The sequence below is a fragment of the Lissotriton vulgaris genome, chromosome 2_1 (assembly GCF_964263255.1).
Source record: "Lissotriton vulgaris chromosome 2_1, aLisVul1.2, whole genome shotgun sequence".
NCBI lineage: Eukaryota > Metazoa > Chordata > Amphibia > Caudata > Salamandridae > Lissotriton > Lissotriton vulgaris.
Window position 1 is genome coordinate 421,822,280 of NC_141687.1, and position 19,536 is coordinate 421,841,815.

A 19,536-nucleotide genomic window follows, 5' to 3' on the forward strand; every position below is an offset into this window, starting at 1 on the left:
GTTTACATTGTTTCTGGAAGTCCAAATCGTCAGTCTATGTACCACAAGATGGGTAGAGAAGGTGGACAAGAGTAGAGGTAGGGGTAGTGGTACGCCCCACTCTGTGGCAATTGTACTACATCAATTTATTATTACACCCCCTAGACATCACTGAATTTGTCAGGCCAGTTTGTCCCATTGGTCAGTTTCGTTAGAATAAGATGATGTAGTGGGTAAACGTACACAAATCCGGAAGATTAAGTAATTCATTACTTTGCATTTTCCATAATAACACTCATTTTTAACCATATGATTGGTTACAACATCTAGGAAGTAGTCGAGTACATTCTCTCATTCTTTGTCAGTCCTTTCCAAAGCATGTACTCCAGGAAGTAACTAATTTGTTACAAGTCCTGTCAAATAAGCTACAAGCGTGTAAGGAATTATTGAGTGTTAGAGCACAAGTAGAAACGTTACAAAAAGTTCTCATAGGCTTCAGACTATTCAGTTCATTAGTTCATGCTAGGAAAGAAAAATAAATTTGAGGCCTTGATGAAATGCAGCCTGTGCATGCTGAGGTTGTGCTAAAATTTGAATTTCACGTCTTTGAATACAGTTTATTCGCCCTTCATTTAGGTCAATTAATAACTTGCATCTACAATATGTAAGTATGAAATACCTCGTAATGGATTTGCATATTAATTTTGCAATTCTCTTCTCATGTTACAAGCTTATAATACCATTCAGTATATGAAAGCTTAGCTAATATAAACCTTTACGAAGCACAAGTTATTATTGCAATTGTTTTTCTCATCAATATCAATGCTCATATTAGACATTCTGATGTTAATATCCATGTTCTGAATGCCTTAAAATACTTTATTCATACACATATAAGGAATTTCTATGTTATCATTTATCTATTAAGTTCATTCATGCATAAAGAAACCATATAACAATATCTTTATAAAATTTCTCTTTAGTTCATCTGTGGTTAGGTGTCATCATAAATCTACGTCTTACATTCTGCATGCTTTCACGATGCAGTATCCAAATCAAATTTCTTTTTATGCATGTTCTTAAAAACATGGTAACTCAACCCACATTTGTCATGTCCGCAAATCATTGCCACAAATCATTTTCCCAAGGTGAATTCATAGATGAATAATAACATCCAGGCTCTATCACTTGGGAAGACCATTGGTTGGGAAAGCACAGTAACAAGGCAAGCAAAGGAGAACAAGGAAATAAAAACCTAAATAAAGAAACAACACCAGTGGGATAGGTGTTAAGATACAGAGACGGGACAAGGATGCTGGAGGAGCAGGTAAGCATATACCATCCCATGGAATGCTGAAATCAAAGTAATCAAAATCTGAAGTTATCAGAAGGATACAACTCTTTCAATCAGACCACTGTGATACTGAAAAGCTACAGGGCGGTGCAAACACAATAATAGGGATGAAAGTTATTGAATCAAGTGCAGAGACCTAAAAGAGACAACAAAGGGCCAGATGTAGGTAAAAGTAATTTACTGATTCTTAAATACCGAATTTTACCGAATCGGTATTCAAGAATCGGTAAATGAGATGTAGGAAAAAAATCGGTCTCAAATACCGAATCGGAAAAATTGGTATCGGACTTTCGGTATTTACCGAATCGGTAATTACCGAATCGGTAATGGCCATACAACCCTATGGGCCAAAAGGCCCATAGGAATGCATTGGAAATACCGATTCGGTAAATGCCGAATCGGTAAATACCGAATCAGTAAATTCCGAATCGGCAAGCAAGTAAAAGTGAAAGTAATGGAAATAGCCGAACAGGTGTCACCACCCTCCCCCTCCCTACCAGGGAGTGGCTACCCAGGCAGCTGCAACTCATTAAAAGGTTCTGGAGAGGCAGTCAGAGCTGAGCAGAGAGACAGAGCAGCAGGGAGAGTTTTGTTTGTAGTGAAAGAGAGTAATAATTGCAAGCAGAACAGAGAGCCAGAAGGCTGAGAGAAAACGAAAAATAAAGTTCAGCAGCATGGAGCTGCAGGTACTGGTGGAGGAAGTGGTGAGGGCCCACAAACAGCTATTTGGCAGGCAGTCCCTCACAGTACCAGAATCAGCCAAAAGAAAACTGTGGCTTGCCATAAGGGAGAAGGTGAATGCTGTGGGTGTGACCATCAGGAGCATTGAGGACCTGAAGAAAAGATTTTACGACATCAGGAGCCTCACCAAAAAAAAGATGACAGAGATCCACAAGCAGGCTGGTGTCACCGGTGGAGGCAGGAACCGAGCGCCCCCCTGACTGACCTGGAGGAACTGGTGGCCTCAACCATCAAGCCTGATAGTGTTGTGGGAGTAGGAGATGTGGACAGCTCAGCCAGAGCTACTAGAAAAGGTAAGAGGCTTGCGCAGCATGACACCCCAAAGCAAACAGCTTCCCTTTAGCCTTTGTGTACAGGCCAACCCCAGTCCAATACTGCTAGCACTATACATGAGCAATGCATTATGGGAAATGTAGTCAGCAAATGTAGGACCATATGTAAGTGCACATAAATCAGCAAGGCACTGAAAGCAAATCAGAGTAATGAAAGTGAAATGTGCAATGCATTTATTGTAGTGACTGTAAGACATTAGCACTCAGTTTACATACGCTTCTTTATACCCAGGGGCAACATCAGGCAGCGGACCATCTGCATCACAAGGGACTGCACCAGCGAGGGAGGAGAGTGTGGAGGCAGGGCCAAGCACCATACAAGCCTCGCAGGAGGAGGAAGACACCACTGGCATCTTCCATGAGGATGACACTGTTCATCCCCTTGTGTTTCCCCACTCCCCACACCTTTCCCAATCCCCCTCATTGGTGTTCTCACCTGAGAACTCCCCATCACGGTCCCTGCCAGCACCTGCTACCTCACCAGCCAGGAGGAGAATTGTGGCCCCACTGAGAGTCATGGCGGGAGGTGAGGGTGAGGCTCCAGCAACCATACTAGTCACTCCTGCTGCACAGGAGTCCACCCATCAGTCCAGCAGCACTCGCAGCCGCCAACGCACTCCCAGCAGTGCAGGTCCACCTGTAGAGGGCACTGTGTTCCGTGGCCTTGAGGGGAGCATGGTTCGCATCCAGCGCATGCAGGGGAAATCAATTCAGGCCTGCCACCGCCAATTCCGTATCCTAAATCAGCAAATGGGAGACATGGGCAAGGGCATCAGTGAGTTAGTGGAAAGCAAAAGGGAGGTTGCAAAGACCAACAGTGACATTGCATCTGGAATGCTTCACATGACCACCGCCATCAACCAGCTGTGCGCAGAAATGGATACCCAGGAGCACACAAGGCGCAGGGATGCGCGTGTGCACAACATGGCTATGAACCGGCTGGCGACGGCAACATCCCAGCTATGCCGTAGAGGTGTCAACATGCAGGAGAGCTTCACGCAGAACACCTCGGAGGTAACCAGGGGCATGGCCAGGATCACCAGTTCCCTGGAGGCCATGATCATCTCCCATACTGCTGTTAATCCTGCCCTGGACGTGGCTGAGGCAGACGACAGCAGTAGCTGCAGCAGCCTGGCTAGCACAGTTGTTGAGCCACGCAGGAGCACCAGGTGCTCAGCTGAGCCTGCAGGCCATGCTGAAGGGAGTGAGCAACATCCCAGTGGCTCTGGGAAGCGCGGCCGCAAATTACATTGACAGTGTGGGTGAGGCAACCCGGGACATTAGCAGTCCCCACGTTTAAATACTTTTTTTTGTTCCACATCAGTGCATGAACGTTGTGGTAACATTAAATTTCGTTTGTCTCATTCACAACCTGTCTGTGTCTATTTACTCACTCGGAAATAGTTGTCTGTAATCTCCTCACGTCTGTATCTGCCATCACTTGGTGTTGACACTCCAGCAGGTTGGGTTTCTGGCACAGCAATGTCGTCGTCATGATCCTCGTAGTCTGACAAATTCACCTCAGTGCCCTTCTTCACAGCAAGGTTGTGCAACATGGCACAGGCAGCAATGATCTTACAGCAGGTGATGGGGGTATGCTGCCTTGCACCTCCACTCTTGTGCAAGCATCTGAATCTACTTTTCCATATGCCAAAGGTCCGTTCAACTACATTCCTAGTGCTTTTGTGGACCCGGTTATACCTCCTCTGGCTGGGTGTTGAGGGGTTGAGGTAGGGGGTCAGTATGAATGAGCGGAGGGCATATGCACTGTCTCCTAGAATGAAAAGGGAATACATTACTCACATGCATAAATGTACTTCATACTGCAATTGGTATAATGGGGGTCTGACACTGTGTCTCACCTAGGAGGTATCCTTCACCAAATTCCCCTGCAGTCAGCCGTGCATAGATGCCGCTGCTTTGAAATATGTAGGAGTCGTGGGTACTCCCAGGGAATTTTGCCACAAGGTCAGTGATGGCGCACTTTGCATTGCAAATCACCTGCACATTGATGGTGTGCATTGACTTCCTATTCCGGTATATGCATGCTGTGTCAGCAGGGGGACAAATGGGAATGTGCGTGCCATCAATACAGCCAATGATATGGGGGAATCTTGCCATCTGGTAGAAGTCTGCTTTTGTTTGTACCAGTTCTGCATGGGTTGCCGGAAAAGAAATGTATTGGTCCATCCTCTGTAACATGGCGTCAAGGAATTTGTGGTAAAACCTTGACAGGCTGCTCTGGGTCACCCCACCTACCGCAGCAACCACACTCTGGTAGCTGCTAGGTGCAAGCAGGTGTAGGCTGCATAGCACCTGCACGTGCGGTGGGATAGAGTGTGCCCTTGGGGTGGTGTGCTCCAACAGTGGTTTGAGGTCCCTAATGAGGTCCAAAATGATGTCTGAGTCCAACCTGTACCTCAGGAGGATCTCTGCCTCAGTGAGCATGAACAGGGTAATCCTCTGTCTGTAGACCTGCTCCTTTCTCTGCCATTCCCTCTCTCCTTTCTTCTGTAGCCGTAGCCGTCTTGCAATGACATAAAATGCCGCCATTGTGCAAGTAGAATTGCATTTTGGGTCCTTTTTTATGGGTTGCAGTTGGTTACCACCTGATTCCAATCCATGGTAATTACCGACTCTTAAACACCGATTTTGAGGCTAATCCGGTATTTCTGTGCTTACCTACATCTCAATGATCATTTTTACCACTTCTTATTTTCCAATTCGGTATTTTACCGATTCGGTAACTCTTCTGAATCGGTAAATATACCGATTCGGTATATTTACCGATTCGGTATTTTACCGATTCGGTAAATTTACTGATTCTGTATTTTTTCCGATTCAGTATTTTACCGATTCAGTAACTTTACCGATTCGGTAAATTTACCGATTCGGACGGATTTTGGACTCCTACATCCCGATGGCTCAATACTGGTCAGTAACGGCCGAGAATTGGTAATTTCGGCTGTTACCGACCGGTATTGGCCCACCTACATCTGGCCCATAGTCTTTACGAAGGGGCTGACCTGCATCCCACTCAAGGCACATGTAATGTATTGTAAACAACAGGTCTGTCTACAGACAGCCAAAGCTGTTTGTAGCGGAGACCTAATAAGAAGGAAAACATGCTGCCACCTGAAGCTGCTGGACTTATGTTTGCAACAAAAAAGTGAAACTAAAAGAAGACTTATTAGTCAAAGATGATTTTATTATAGCAATAAGAGTGTATCCTACCAGTCGTGATTTTAGACCAGGTATAAACACTCTTTCATAGTTTTAATGTACATGACTTGAAACTGGTTCCCGAGCTCCAAAGTTGGCAGGAAACAATGGAAAAGTAAATTATTGTCCCCGCTGCTCTTGGAACTGAAGGGAATTCCGATCAGGCCAAATTCCATCATTCACAGCACAAGGGAGTCAGTGAATGATGCTATGCTGTGGTGGGTGGAGGTAAAATGTAAATGACAGTTAAAGAGACAAATGGGTGTAGATAAATCCCCCTCTCTCTCTCTCTCTCTCTCTCTCTCTCTCTTATATATATATATATATATATATATATATATATATATATATATATATATATATATATATATATATATATATATATATATATATATATATATATATATATATATATATTCCTGTAACCCAAAACACGTCTCTCTTACCTCAAGAGTTGAGGGTGGACCTGAGCAATAAATATATGCCTCATCTTTACTACCTCGTGTCCGTGCCTTCGTCCATGGATGTGTCTGTGGAAGCTGGATTGTTTGATCATATATATATGTATAAATATATATATATATATATATATTCACTGACAAAACCATAAGTTTCAAGGACTTTATAGTTAGAAATTAGCATTTAAAAATCCTTAGAAATTCACTGAAAAAACACAGATTTCAGCAACGTTGTAGTTAGTAAAAACCAGAAACATTCAGCCGGTATAGTATAAGTGAGTGATTAAATGTGTCTTACTGAATGCATGGGTTATTGACTAACCTGTGTGAATGTCTGTATCAGTCTGTCAGTTGCTATGTAATTGGCTGCATGGGTTGGTGAGTAGCTGCATGAGTATCTATCTGGGTTATTTATTGGTTGTCTGAGTATCTGTATGGGTGGGTGAATGTGTGTATGGGTATGTTGGTGAGTGAATCGATGTCTCAGTGGTACATGTGTGAGTTACTACATATGTAAAAGGCAGTATATGTGAGTGCTGGAGTATATAAATGACTATATGTGAGAGTGAGTTATTGTCAGAGTGACTGTATGGATGAGTATGTGTTAGTATCTGTATGAATAAGTGAGGTGGTGTGTGTATAACTGTATAGATGAGTAAATGGGAGTGTGATTAATTCTTTGCATGACTGACTAGGTGTGTGAGTAACTCTGGATGAGTGGAGGTGTATGAGAGTCTGTATAGCTTTACGACTGCATATGATAGTGCTGTATGGATGAGTGACTGCATGCATGAGTGACTGTATGGGTGAATGAGTGGTTGTGTGTATAGACCTAGGAATCAGTGAGGTGGTATGTAGTAACTGGTATTGGTGTGTCTATGGTTTCTTTGGTTTTGTATGAGTGAAATGTCCAACTAACTATAACGTCGCTGAAACCTGTGTTTTTTCAATGAATTTCTAAAGTTTTTTAAATAGTACTTTTTTAACTAGAATGTCCCTGAAACCTATGGTATTTTGAGTGAATTTCAAAGGTTTTTTAAATGCTAATTTCTAACTATAACATCCCTGAAACCTATGTTTTTGCAGTGAATTTCAAAGGTTTTTTAATGCTTATTTCTAACTATAACACACCAGAAACCTACGGTTTTTTCAGTGAACTTCTAAGCCTTTTTAAATAAAAATGTCTAACTATAACTTCCCTGAAACCTGTGTTTTTTTCTGTGAATTTCTAAGGTTTTTTAATTGCTAATTTCTAACTATGACTACAGAGGAAGGACATGTGCATAAAGAGGAAGAAAGCCACAGAAAGAAGCAAGAGAAATGCTGAAAGAGGCAGCAGAAGTCCAGAAAGAGGAAGAAAGGTGCAGAAAGAAGTAAGAGATATGCAGAAAGAACCAATAGAGGTGCAGAAAGAGGCCTTGTTGCAAAGTCATCCTGTACCCTGGGCACCCCCAACTTTTTTCTTATTGGTACTGGTGGTAACTGACTCTGACTGACCTTGGGCTCTGACTAACCAGGGCCAGAGCCAGTGCTATGCTGAAAGACACTTAGAATACAGTGAACACACCTGCATACCCAAGGGTTTACTGTGAGTTGGGGTACCCCTGTGATTGGCATGACCTCCCCTGTAAAGCCTTATTACATAAAAGTACAAGGGGATTAAAACTATCTCTTAGTCCATTTCATATAATAGGGCATGGCAGTTTTGAGGCTAGCAGCCCTTTTCTGCACTTGCATGTGTACACTGCTAAGCCTGAGGGCAGTTTAAAACTACCCTGGTGTGTGCAGAAAGAAGCCAGAGAGGTCCAGAAAGAGGAAGGAGAAGTGCAGAAAGAAGCAACAGAGGTGCAGAAAGAGGCAAGAGAAGTTCAGAAAGAGGCAGCAGCGGTGCAGAAACAGGCAAAGGAGTGCAGAAAGAGGGGACAGTGGTGCAGAGAAAGAGAAGATGGGGGCCAAATGATGCAAGAGGTATGCAAACATTTGCATGAGTGTGCAGAAAGAAGCAAGAGAAAATCAAAAAGAAACAACAGAGGTCAGAAAGAAGCAATAGTCATGCAGAAAGAATCAGCAGAAGTGCAGAAAGAGGCAAGAGGGGTACATAAAGATGCAATAGAAGTGCAGAAAGAAGCAAACAAGGTGCATAAAGAGGCAAGAGAAGTTCAGAAAGAGGCAGCAGAGGTGCAGAAACAGGCAAAAGAGGTGCAAAAAGAGGGGACAGTGGTGCTGAAAGAGAGAAGAGGGGTGCCAAATGATGCAAGAGATGTGCAGAAATTTACAAGAGAGGTGCAGAAAGAAGCAAGAGCATTGCAAAACAACAGAGGTACAGAAGGAGGCAGGAGGAGTGCAGAAAGAAAAAAGAGCAGTGCGAAAAGAACTAAGGAAAAAGAAAGAAGGGTGCAGAAAGGAGGCACGAGGGGTGTAGAAAGAACAACAGAGGAGCTGAAAGAGGCGCAAAGGGTACAGAAAAAGGCAAGGAAAGTGCAGAAAGAAGCAACTGAGGTACAGAAAGAGGCAAGAGTCATGTTGAAAGAGTGTTGCACAAAGAGGGCAGAGGGATGCAGAAAGAGGCAAGAGCAGTGCTGAAAGAAGCAAGTGAGGTGCAGAAAGATGCAACAGAAGTGCAGAAAGACGCAAGAGAGGTGCAGAAAAGAGCAAGAGAATTGCAGAAAGAGGCAAGAGAATTGTTGAAAGAAGTAACAGAAGTGTGGAAAGAAGCAAGAGAATTACAAAAAGAGGCAAGTGTGGTGCAGGAAAAGGCAGGAGAGGTGCAGAAAATGACAAGAGAACAGCAGAAAGAGGCAAGAGGAATGCAAAAAAAGGGGAAGAAGGGTGCAGAAAGAAGCAAAAGAGGTGCCGAAAAAAGCAAGAGAAGTGCATAAAGAAGACAGTGAGGTGCAGAAAGTTGAAGAACGGTTGCAGGTTAGCTGGAGCTCAAGAAAGAAGCTCATTGGTTGATTTTTGTTGTGCTTAAAAATGAAAAATTCGTTGAAAATGTATATCTCTGAAGAAAAGTGTGTAACCCTTCTTGCGATGAAAATAATTTTCCTGGGCAGGAAGAAACAATGTTTGAGAATAGGATTTCTGCTCGCTGAGATAACCAAACATTTGCTGTGATTTAGCTAGTTTTGGTACTATCAACACAAGACTGAGATGACTATCTTGTAGTCTACTCCAGCGTCAATCTAAATTAACCGTTTGCAGTCAACAAAAGAATTGTAGCCTAAGCTCACTGCCACTCTGGCCTCTCACTCATTACATCAAGCCAGTTGCAAACTTGGCTGATGAGCCCTAAGGTGGGCGAAACCAGCCCATGGTTGCTTGTGTTCCGGTTCAGGGAGGACCTTGCTTGGCAGTTTGGAATAGGCTGTCCCTATTGGAGCAGGGTCAAGACTGATTTGCATATGGCTGGTGCCAACCTGAGGTGGCATGGTGTGCAAAATAGCAATGGATTGGGATAGGGCCTGAGTAATTACCAGTGGCTGAAATTATTTCAAGCATTCCACCCATCACTTTTGTGTATACTTTGATCCATAAAAGAAAAGGTATAGTTTTAGCTGGCCTAGGAAATTTTAATGGGATCTCAAAATTGCTTTGCCTAGTATATTTGTACAAACAAATTGATGAGTGGCAAACAGAATTGATTCATCATGACTATACTAACAATAAACTGTCTAATTTGCAATTTGTAAAACAGAATCTGAAAATATCACTCCCGTCTCGTCAAAGTTTAGCCAAATTGCAGAAAAACAAAAGGTACGGATCTCTTGTTAGTTGTAAAAAGACTCTGATCTCCATCTACTTTATATATATGTTTTGAACATTTTTATAACATGTTGATACGACCAAAGAACACAAAAGAGTGGCAGGGTGTGCTCAGACGTGAGTCCCTTGCTCACTTTGCCACTGGATTAAAGCAAGCCGGGCTGAAGACGGCTGGAATGCAAGAAACCGGTCCTCGGAAGCTTGTTTCCGGTCCAGGGAAGACATGGCTTGGGAGTTCGGGCTGGACTGTTCCCATGAGGCACAGGGTCAGACTGATTTGCATATAGCCATGTCTGAACTGGGGTGGCAGAGTGGGCTAAAGAACGGTGATGGATTAAACCCAGATCTTTTGACTGGGTGTGAGTGTTTGATTGATTCAGATGCTCCGTCAATCACCACCCCCTTTTGTATCGCTTTTGGCCGCCATAAGTGTGGCAGGGTATGCTCAAACATGAGTCCCTTGCTCACTTTGCCACTGGATTCAAGCAAGCCGGGCTGAAGATGGCTGAAATGCCAGAAACCGGTCCTCGGAAGCTTGTTTCCGGTCCAGGGAAGACATGGCTTGGCAGTTCGGGCTGGACTGTTCCCATGAGGCACAGGGTCAGACTGATTTGCATATAGCCATGTCTGAACTGGGGTGGCAGAGTGGGCTAAAGAACGGTGATGCATTAAACCCAGATCTTTTGACTGGGTGTGAGTGTTTGATTGATTCAGATGCTCCGTCAATCACCACCCCCTTTTCTATCAACCATTTCTCACAGCCTCATCTGTGCCTTCACCTTCCACTATTGTTCTTTCTAGCCACCCCCTAAACTACTTTCTTGTAAATGAGTGAATGCAGATGAACTTGCAAGATGTATAAATCATACTAGAGTAGGACTTCATTATTACTCAAGACTCTCTGAGCATTCATTGCATAGATCACTCTTGTTCCCACACAGTGCCCCAACATGGTTCCTCAAAAAGTTATTGAATGCTCCACTGGTGGGTTTATGAGTGCGAGATGATGGAGTGGCGCATGCTGGGCACTCCTGCGAACACTTAAAGGTGCAGGAGCTTCCTGGTAGTGCTAAAGCCAGGGAGCAGTACAACCATGTTAGAGCAGCATAGGACCCCTGTGTGTGTTATGTGAATGCCGCGGAGATGTGCATGTAACGGTATAAGTAGTGCTGAAGCTGAGGAGCAGAGTAAGCAGTACAGCTGGTGATGGAATCAGGAACGGGCCCAGGATAGCATCGGTGTTAGGGGAGTTATGGGAAGCACTGGACTCCAAGCGCCATTCAGGTTTGGTTCGTTGTGAATTGTCTGGGTGTCTTGGGGAATGTTTACACTTGTTTATGCAATGTTCTTGTGTCGACCCAAAGAAGACACTAAATCAGGGGTGAGGTTGCAACTCTCGGGTTTATTTAGGCACAGCAGGAGAGCGCTGGGCGTCCGGTGCTCTCCGAGAATCATTTGTGAATGTCATCCAAAATGGCCGCCACGCGCTGCGTCATCATGCAGCGTGCGGCAACTAGAGCGCAATGCTACATATCTCCCTCTTTGTACATTTCAATCGAAACTCAACAGTCTCTCAACACTTTATACTATCTCCGATCTCTCAGTTCAAAGTCTCGGAATCTGGCAGGCTTCACCACTACTCTGCCTGTCGTGTGCGTCTTACCAGAGTGGTGATGGTGTTCCTGAGGCTGCTCTCTTCTGGGTTCGCCATCCTGTCCTCCCTTGCCCGAGGGCTCTCCCCTCTCGGAGTCTCACTCACCTCTTCCTGATGTTCTCCTGCTGGGGGGTTGTCTTCATTTTCGAACTCCGTATTGCTCACTCCTACCCCAGGGTTCGTTCCTCTCTCGTCCTGTGGTTCCTCACCCTCAGGTGTGACTTGGTCTTGCAATGTTCTCACTCTTTCTTCATTGGTCCATTTCAAAATCTTATTGCATTTGGACATGCGGTCTTGTGACCAGCCATTTCTGTCACTGAGCAAAGCTGCTCTGTCGTACACCTCCTTTACTTGCAAGGGCTGGCTGTATTTACTGTCACCTTTCCTTTGTAACATGGCCAGTTTGACTCTGACCCACTCCCCTTTTTCCAGTGATGCTTCCTTCATATTCCATCTTCTGTTGTAATGTTCCGTGTATAACCTTTGGGCTTTCTCCAAGTTGTGCTGTACCACTGCTGCTAGAGACCATTTACTAGTGACTGAAGTGACACGCCAGATTATCCTTGGTGAAGGGGTCACGTCCTCTCAAGATCTGGAAGGGGCTGTACCCTGTGCTGGTGGGGGTAATGTGATAAGCCCACAACATGCTCTGTACTTCTTTTTCCCAGTCATTGCCCATCAAAATGGCAGCTTGCACTGATCCCATTATGACCCTGTTAAACCTCTCCACTAAACCGTTGCCGGCAGGGTGGTATACCGAAGTGTGTTTTGTCTTGATCCCATGATGCTCCATATACTTGTACCACTTTTCCGAGGTGAATTGTGGCCCATTGTCGCTCAAGATGGATCAGGGAATGCCTTCCCTGAGAAATGTGGCCGTGAGGAATTGGAGAACTGTTTCTGTGTCCATTTTATCCTGTATGTGCACCTCAGGCCACTTTGAATATCTGTCGATCAGGACACATACGTATTTTGGAGTGCCCTGGGTGTCCAATATAGGTCCAAGAATGTCTATTGATAGTTCTTCCCATGGATTCATAGGGTTGGTAAACTTTCCCAAGGATGGTCTCAGAGGAGTTAGAGTCTTGTCTGCTCTTTGGCACTGGTCACATTCTCTTACATGCCTCTCGCCTTGAATGTCCATTCCTGGCCACCAACACATCTGTTTTGTTGTCATCTTCGTCTTCACGATATCCAGATGCCCCTTATGTAGCACAGCTAGGAGGTGAGGTATCAAAGCTGTCGGAGGAACTACCTTGTCCCTTCTGTACATGAATATCCCCTGATCTCCTATGGACAGTTCCTTGCGCACTTCGTAAAATGTTCTGAGTGTCGCACGTAGATGTTTCTTTTCCGGCCATCCGTGTATCAGACATTCTTTGACGTCCCTTAGGTCAATGTCTTCTCAATAGGCTTTTGTCAATTCTTGACCACTTATCACACTCTCCGGATCCTCAGTGGAAGCCACTAGGGCTTCACTCTTGTCTGCCCCGCTGGAAGCTTCCTCCATTGCTGAAGCCCTGCTGAGGTAGTCAGCTACCTTGTTCCTTGCCCCTGGGTTGTACTCCACATTGTACCTGTAGTCTAGCAGTTTCAACGTCATCTTAGCGATGCGGGGCGTTGCGCTGGCATGGCCACTCAACGTAAGTACCTTGACAAGGGGTTTGTGGTCAGTCTTGAGTTTGAACCTCGTGCCCCACAAGAATTGGCGGAACTTCTACATGGCCCACACTGTTGCACGTATCTCCTTTTCTATTACACTGAATTTCTGTTCAGTAGGGGATAGGGACCTGGACGTGAAGCCGAGCGTCGCCATTTCTTCGTCCTTCCTTTCCTGCATAAGGATTGCTCCCAGCCCTTTTTCACTGGCACCTGTCTTCAGTACCGACTTTCCCTGAGGTTCATATCCTTGGAGAGGTACGGCCTTGCTGATGTCTTCCTTTATTGTGTTGAAATCCTTCTGCGTCTCTTCTGTCCATGCAAATGACACGTTGTCCCTTATGAGCTGCCTCAAGTAGTGCGTCTTGGTGGCAAAGTGTTGCACAAATTTGCTGTAGTATTCAGCTATCCACAAGAAGGACCTCACCTCTTCTTTGTTCTTTGGTGCAGGAGCTTCACATATGGCCCTAGCGTTGGCTTGTTTGGGTGTGATGCCTTGTTCTCTGATTTCGTGACCCAGATAGGTGACGGATTTTTCCCATTCTGCCGTGAGGCCATTGCCTTCTAGGATCTGGAGCACCTTGTTCAACTTCCTGTCGTGATCCTGTTGGTCCTTGCCCATCACCAATATGTCATCTTGGAAGTACTGCACTCCCTCTATATCTTTAAACAACCTATGCATCAGTTTCTGGAATATCGCTGCTGCTGATGCTAGTCCGAAGGGCAAGCGGCGGAACTGATAGCATCCGAAGGGTGTTATGAACGACGTCAGCTTCCAGCTCGTGGGGTGCAGTGCTATCTGGTGATATGCCGAAGTGAGATCAATAGTGGAGAAGCACTTTATCCCTTTTGTTCTTTCTAGCATCTCTTCTATTCGTGGCAAAGGGAATTTCTCCATGACGATGCATTTGTCCAATTCGCGTAGATCTACACAGAGACTGACTTTGCCGTTGGGTTTCATGGCAACCACTATGGGCGCCAGCCACTCTGAGCAATTTATTGGCTCGATGATTCCATTCTCTCCAACCTTTGCAACTCCTATTGCACTGCCTCTCTGACTGCAATGGGTATGTTCCTGACTTTGTGGGAGACCGGTGTAGTGTTCTCCTTGAGGTCTATCCGATGTGTGAACTTCTGTAGTTTGACTATTGTTCCTCCAAACACCTTGGAGAACTCTCTTTTCATTTTCTCAAAGTTGGGCATGTTCTCCGTGCTTGTCATTCGCACCTGCGTGTCTCCTTCTGGGTCCAGTTGTATTCCCAAGTCTCCTTGGTCCATCCACCCAAGGACCGACGGGCCCTTCTCTGCCACGTACAACTAGCACTCTGCACTTCGGCCTTTAAACTCGAACTTCAAGGCTCGGTATCCCACCATCGGAATAGGTTCTCCTGTATAGGTGACTGGCCTTATGTCCGGAGGTTCTAGTTGCGATCCCAGACTGGGTTTAAAACTTTCGCTCCACACCGTCCTTTGGACAATGGTGTACGGAGAGCCCGAGTCCACTACCATTTTAATCGGTACCCCTCCAATTACCTTGTCGCACTGTGGTTTCCTGGAGCTTTTGCAGTCAATGCCTAGTACTTGGTCCACGACACACAGTACGTTGTCGTCTTCGTCCTGTTCCCTCTCTTCTTCCTTGTCCGGTTCATGCGCCACATATTTAACTGTCGGTTCCTCATCTTGCGTCGACATACTTTTTCATAATGTCCTACTATACCACAGTACATGCACTTCGCACGGAATGGCGGACAGCGTTTGTCGTGCGCCACATGCGATTGGCTTCCACACCGGTAACACATGTTCGTACTTTCCTTGTCCTTCCTTCTCTGCTGTGAAGGTTTTTCTGTCCACCTGTTCGGCGCCTTTCCTCCTGTGGCCTTGGCTTTGCTTCTCCTTGCCGATTCTGCATCATCGACTTTAAACCATGGGCCTCTGGGCGGATTCTCTTTTTACTGCGTCCGCACACCTTTTTGACAGTTCTGCTTTTTTCACCATGGCAATCACTTCCTTAAGCGTTGCATCTCCATTCACCCATAGCTTGTCTTGTATGGTCTTGTTCATTGTGTGCATGACTATTTGATCCTTTATAAATTCGTCGTGCAGGACACCAAATTTGCACGTGATCGCTAGTTTCCTCACCGCGGCTACGGAGTCGTCTATCGATTCGCCTGGCTCCTGCTTCCTCTGCTGAAAATTGTATCTGTCTATGGACGTGCACACTGTGTGCCGATAATGGTTGTTCAAATCCTCTATCGCATGGCGGAATACATCATCATCTGCCGCTGGCCTGGGGGTGGGCACAAGGTTCTGATCCCTTCTGGGCCCAAGTTATGTAGTAGTATTCTCCTCTTCCTCTTTCTGGGAAAGGCTTCTCCATTCTCGTCTTCAAGGGCTTCTATGTAATTCATGAAGTATTCTCTCCAGTCCTCCCACTTCATCACCGGCTCCCCCGGTTTTGGTAAGAATGGGATAGGCGTTGTGAGTGAGGATGCTTGTACACTCATTTTGGCACGTCTTTCTGGCTCTGTTCCTTGTCCTCTCAGGCTGCCAGGCGCGGTTGCGCTCTCCCCTTGCGTCTGGGTCGGTTGGCGCCCTCCAGCGCCCCTTTGCATGTTGTCCTGACTCCTCCAGGGCCTTAAGCGCATTCTGGGTGTTTGTGACCGGCCGTTGTCTCCTAGTATGGCGTCTGCCCCTCCCGTCTCCTCCTTGCCCTTATGGAGGTGGGGTCCCTGTGGGACTGGCTCCTTGCCCCACCGCTGTGATCCGCTGCCCTCCGTACCCGGCAAGTTCCTGCTCTTCCTGGTAGCCTGCGCTGCTTGGCACTATCCCCTGCCACGCTCTCCTGCTGTACTTTTGGCTCCTCTCAATCCTGCTCCACGTGGTGACTCCTCATGTTTGGTGGGCCCGGTGCCTTCCAATCAGTCGACTTCCTCCCGGTCTCTTTTTGTATTTGTTTTCCTCCTAGGATCCCGTCCTCGTCGCCACTCTAATGTTCTCGTGTTGCCCCCAAAAAAGACACTAATTCAGGGGTGAGGTTGCAACTCTCAGGTTTATTTAGGCACAGCAGGAGAGCGCCGGGCGTCCGGTGCTCTCCGAGTATCGTTCGTGAATGTCATCCAAAATGACCGCCGCGCGCTGCGTCATCATGCAGCGTGCAGCAACTAGAGCGCAATGCTACAGTTTACTGGGGTGCTCTTCCGATACGATCCATACGTCAAATAGTACCAGAAACAGGCTCCTGGGAGGGGCAGCAGTGCCCTATGATTGTCTGCTTGTTTTACATGTTTCTTTCCTTTTGTTTTATTAACTCTGTGAATCGTCATTTGGGGCTTACTGTGGAGTTAAGAGGGAAAACGTGAATGCAATTGCTTCCCGGATCGTTTAAAGTAGTTGTGTAACAACAACAACAAAACACCTCACATCCAGCCCCAGTCTTTAACACTGAATTAAAGGAGGCAGGGGCTTCGTTGTGTGCTCAGGGCGAAGTTTTTGTGGGTTTAAGAGCAGGCCCTCCTGAGCCTGTGTTACCCGGGCATCACAACCTTGGTGTTACATATAGACACACACACACACAGTGCCAGCATTCTGTTTCAGACTGATGTGTATGGCACAAAAGTGTGTTGTTTCTACAATACGGTGTATACAGTACAGGGATGTCCAGCACAATGCCTCGATAATGGTGCATTGAGGACTGGGGGGGGCAGCCCCGAAGTTGGGGGGGGGGGGGACATACAACCATGGCTTCAGAGGCACATTGATGTGTCATCTAAACACATTTCTCTTCAATATTGTTCCCTGCCTAGGCATATGGGATGGGAGCTCTAGGAAAATTACATACAATGTGTTCATCTGTCATCATAAGTAACTCTACTACACCACAATAGTGTCTAATAATAAAAGCTGGAGTGTCTGCAGGCACGTGGCTTGGCGCTGGGTCTGCAGACACAGCGGTACATTCGGAATTCATGTGCACTACAAAGAAACTGAGGTCCTAGAAAAGTAACCTCTCCCCCAAACACCATGTTTGTTTACTTTCTCTAGAAAAAAGAGGTCGAAGACGTTGTGCACGTGACGATGCAGTGCTGCACCAGAGAGGTCATCGGTGTGTATATGTCACTGTCTTAGTAGCACTTTACCTGTCTGGGCACTGCATGCCTTGCTTTAGCACAAATGTGAGCACCTGATGCATGTCTGTAGCTGCTTAGACATAGGGTGGCTGCGCTCAATAGTTGGTTCACTTTGCACATGGCAACACATATATGCATGTGGGCAATTAAAATGCTAAAATGTGTGCTCAGCTTTAGTTGAAGTGAACGTCAGGCCCTCAATGTTTAATTACATTCAAGTGATTCGATTCTGTAGAACAGCAGAGAGAGGTGTGCGCGCATGTGTTGTCTGTGTGTGGCTATATGTGTGTGTGCGTGTTTGTTGTGTCGTAATGTGTCGTGTGCGAGGGTGTGGGGTTTAGTTCTTAGCATTACTTTTTATGGAAATGTTATTGACTTTTACGGTAAAACGCTTGTCTTATCTTCAGAGCTCTAGATTACTAGTATCATCTATGTAAATGCTACAGAATTTCTTCATCATCTTTTTTTTTCCTCTCCTCTGTCTACCGCCTCACATCTTTCCATTCATTTATTTTAGTTTTCTTTCTTCATTTATGTTTCTTCTTCGTTTATGTTTTCTTCTTCTTTGATCTCTTCCGCCTCTATTGTCATCTTTCCTATCGTTGATCGATTTAAGCCTTTCATTATTGTTTCTTCTATTTCCTTCTTTCTTGTTCCCTCCTGCCTTTCACTACCTCTAACTTCTCTTCTCTTTCCCCTTTAAATTCTTCCCTTCCGATTTGTGTAATAATTTCTTAGATTTCATTTTACCATATCATTTTCCTTTGTGTATATGTTTCTGGTGACAGCTGTTGAGTTTCTGTCTACTTTTTCCTTTCCTTTAATGTGTTACATTTTCTATTCTTTCTAAATCTTCTCTTTGTTTCCTTTATTATTTTTCAACTTCATTCTTATGTTTCACTCTTTTTTTCTATTTTTCCCCTTGTTCCTCTGATACGTTGATTCAGTCTCTTGAGTTGACTTATTGTTTTTATCAATCTTTTTTGCGTCTTTCTTCCTATTTTTTCCTTCTCAAGTCATATTTTGCTATGTTTTCTCTAAGTCTCCGTCTCTATTCTCTCTGCTTCCATTTTGCCTCTCTCACTCTCTCTCTTCTTTCCCAATCCTGGTCGCCCGCTCCTCTCCTCAAATGACATCACTGATGACAACATCCTTGTGACAAAGTGGCAGACCTCCTATAACCATAAAATAACCTTTGACACACACATTCAAAAATAGAAACTAAAATTTTCTTAAAAAAGGAGAAACCAATACCAATTACAACAACTTATTAGGTAATTCCAACATCTACATACACATACACTCATTCACCAACAGTTCTATATAGTCACTCATGCATGTATTTACTCATCATATGTACTCATACACCTATACATCCTGTTACACACTAATACTCATCCATATAGTTACTCACACACAAATTCACACATGCAAATACAGATATTTAAATATTTAAATATTACTCGGTAATATATGTTTTCACTATGATACATTTAATAAGTCAGTTAACCAATCAATTTTACAAAAAAACCCATCCATTTAGACATTTATTTACCCATTTATTCTTCCATCAACCTTTAGATATACATATATAAAAAATATTTATTTTTCAGAAAGATACACATTCACTGGATGATGTCATCAGTGATGTCATTTGAGATGTCATCAGTGATGTCATGAGTGATGTCGCTGACCATGTCATGAGTGATGTAATATGTGATGTCATCAGCAGTGCATTGCACGTGCAAGTTATAGTGAGTTCAACTAACTATAACGTGGGAATTTCAATGGTTTTATGCGAGTAAAATTTCCACCTAAATATAACTGGTGTGAAACCTATGGTTTTTTCAGTGAATTTAATAGGTTTTTTAAATGCTAATTCCTAACTATAACTGGTGTGAAACCTATGTTTTTTTCAGTGAATATATATATATATATATATTCGCTGAATGTCATCAGTCATCAGTGATGTCATTTGAGATGTCATCAGTGATGTCATCAGTGATGTCATTTAAGATGTCATCAGTGATGTCATCAGTGATGTCATTTGAGATGTCATCAGTGATGTCATCAGTGATGTCACTGACCATGTCATGAATGATGTAATATGTGACATCATCAGCAGTGGATTGCGGGTGCGCGATATATAGTTAGTGCAACTAACTATATATGCGAATTTCAATGGTTTTGTGTGAGTAAAATAAGGTTTTGTAAATGCTAATTCCTAACTATATATGGTCTATAACCT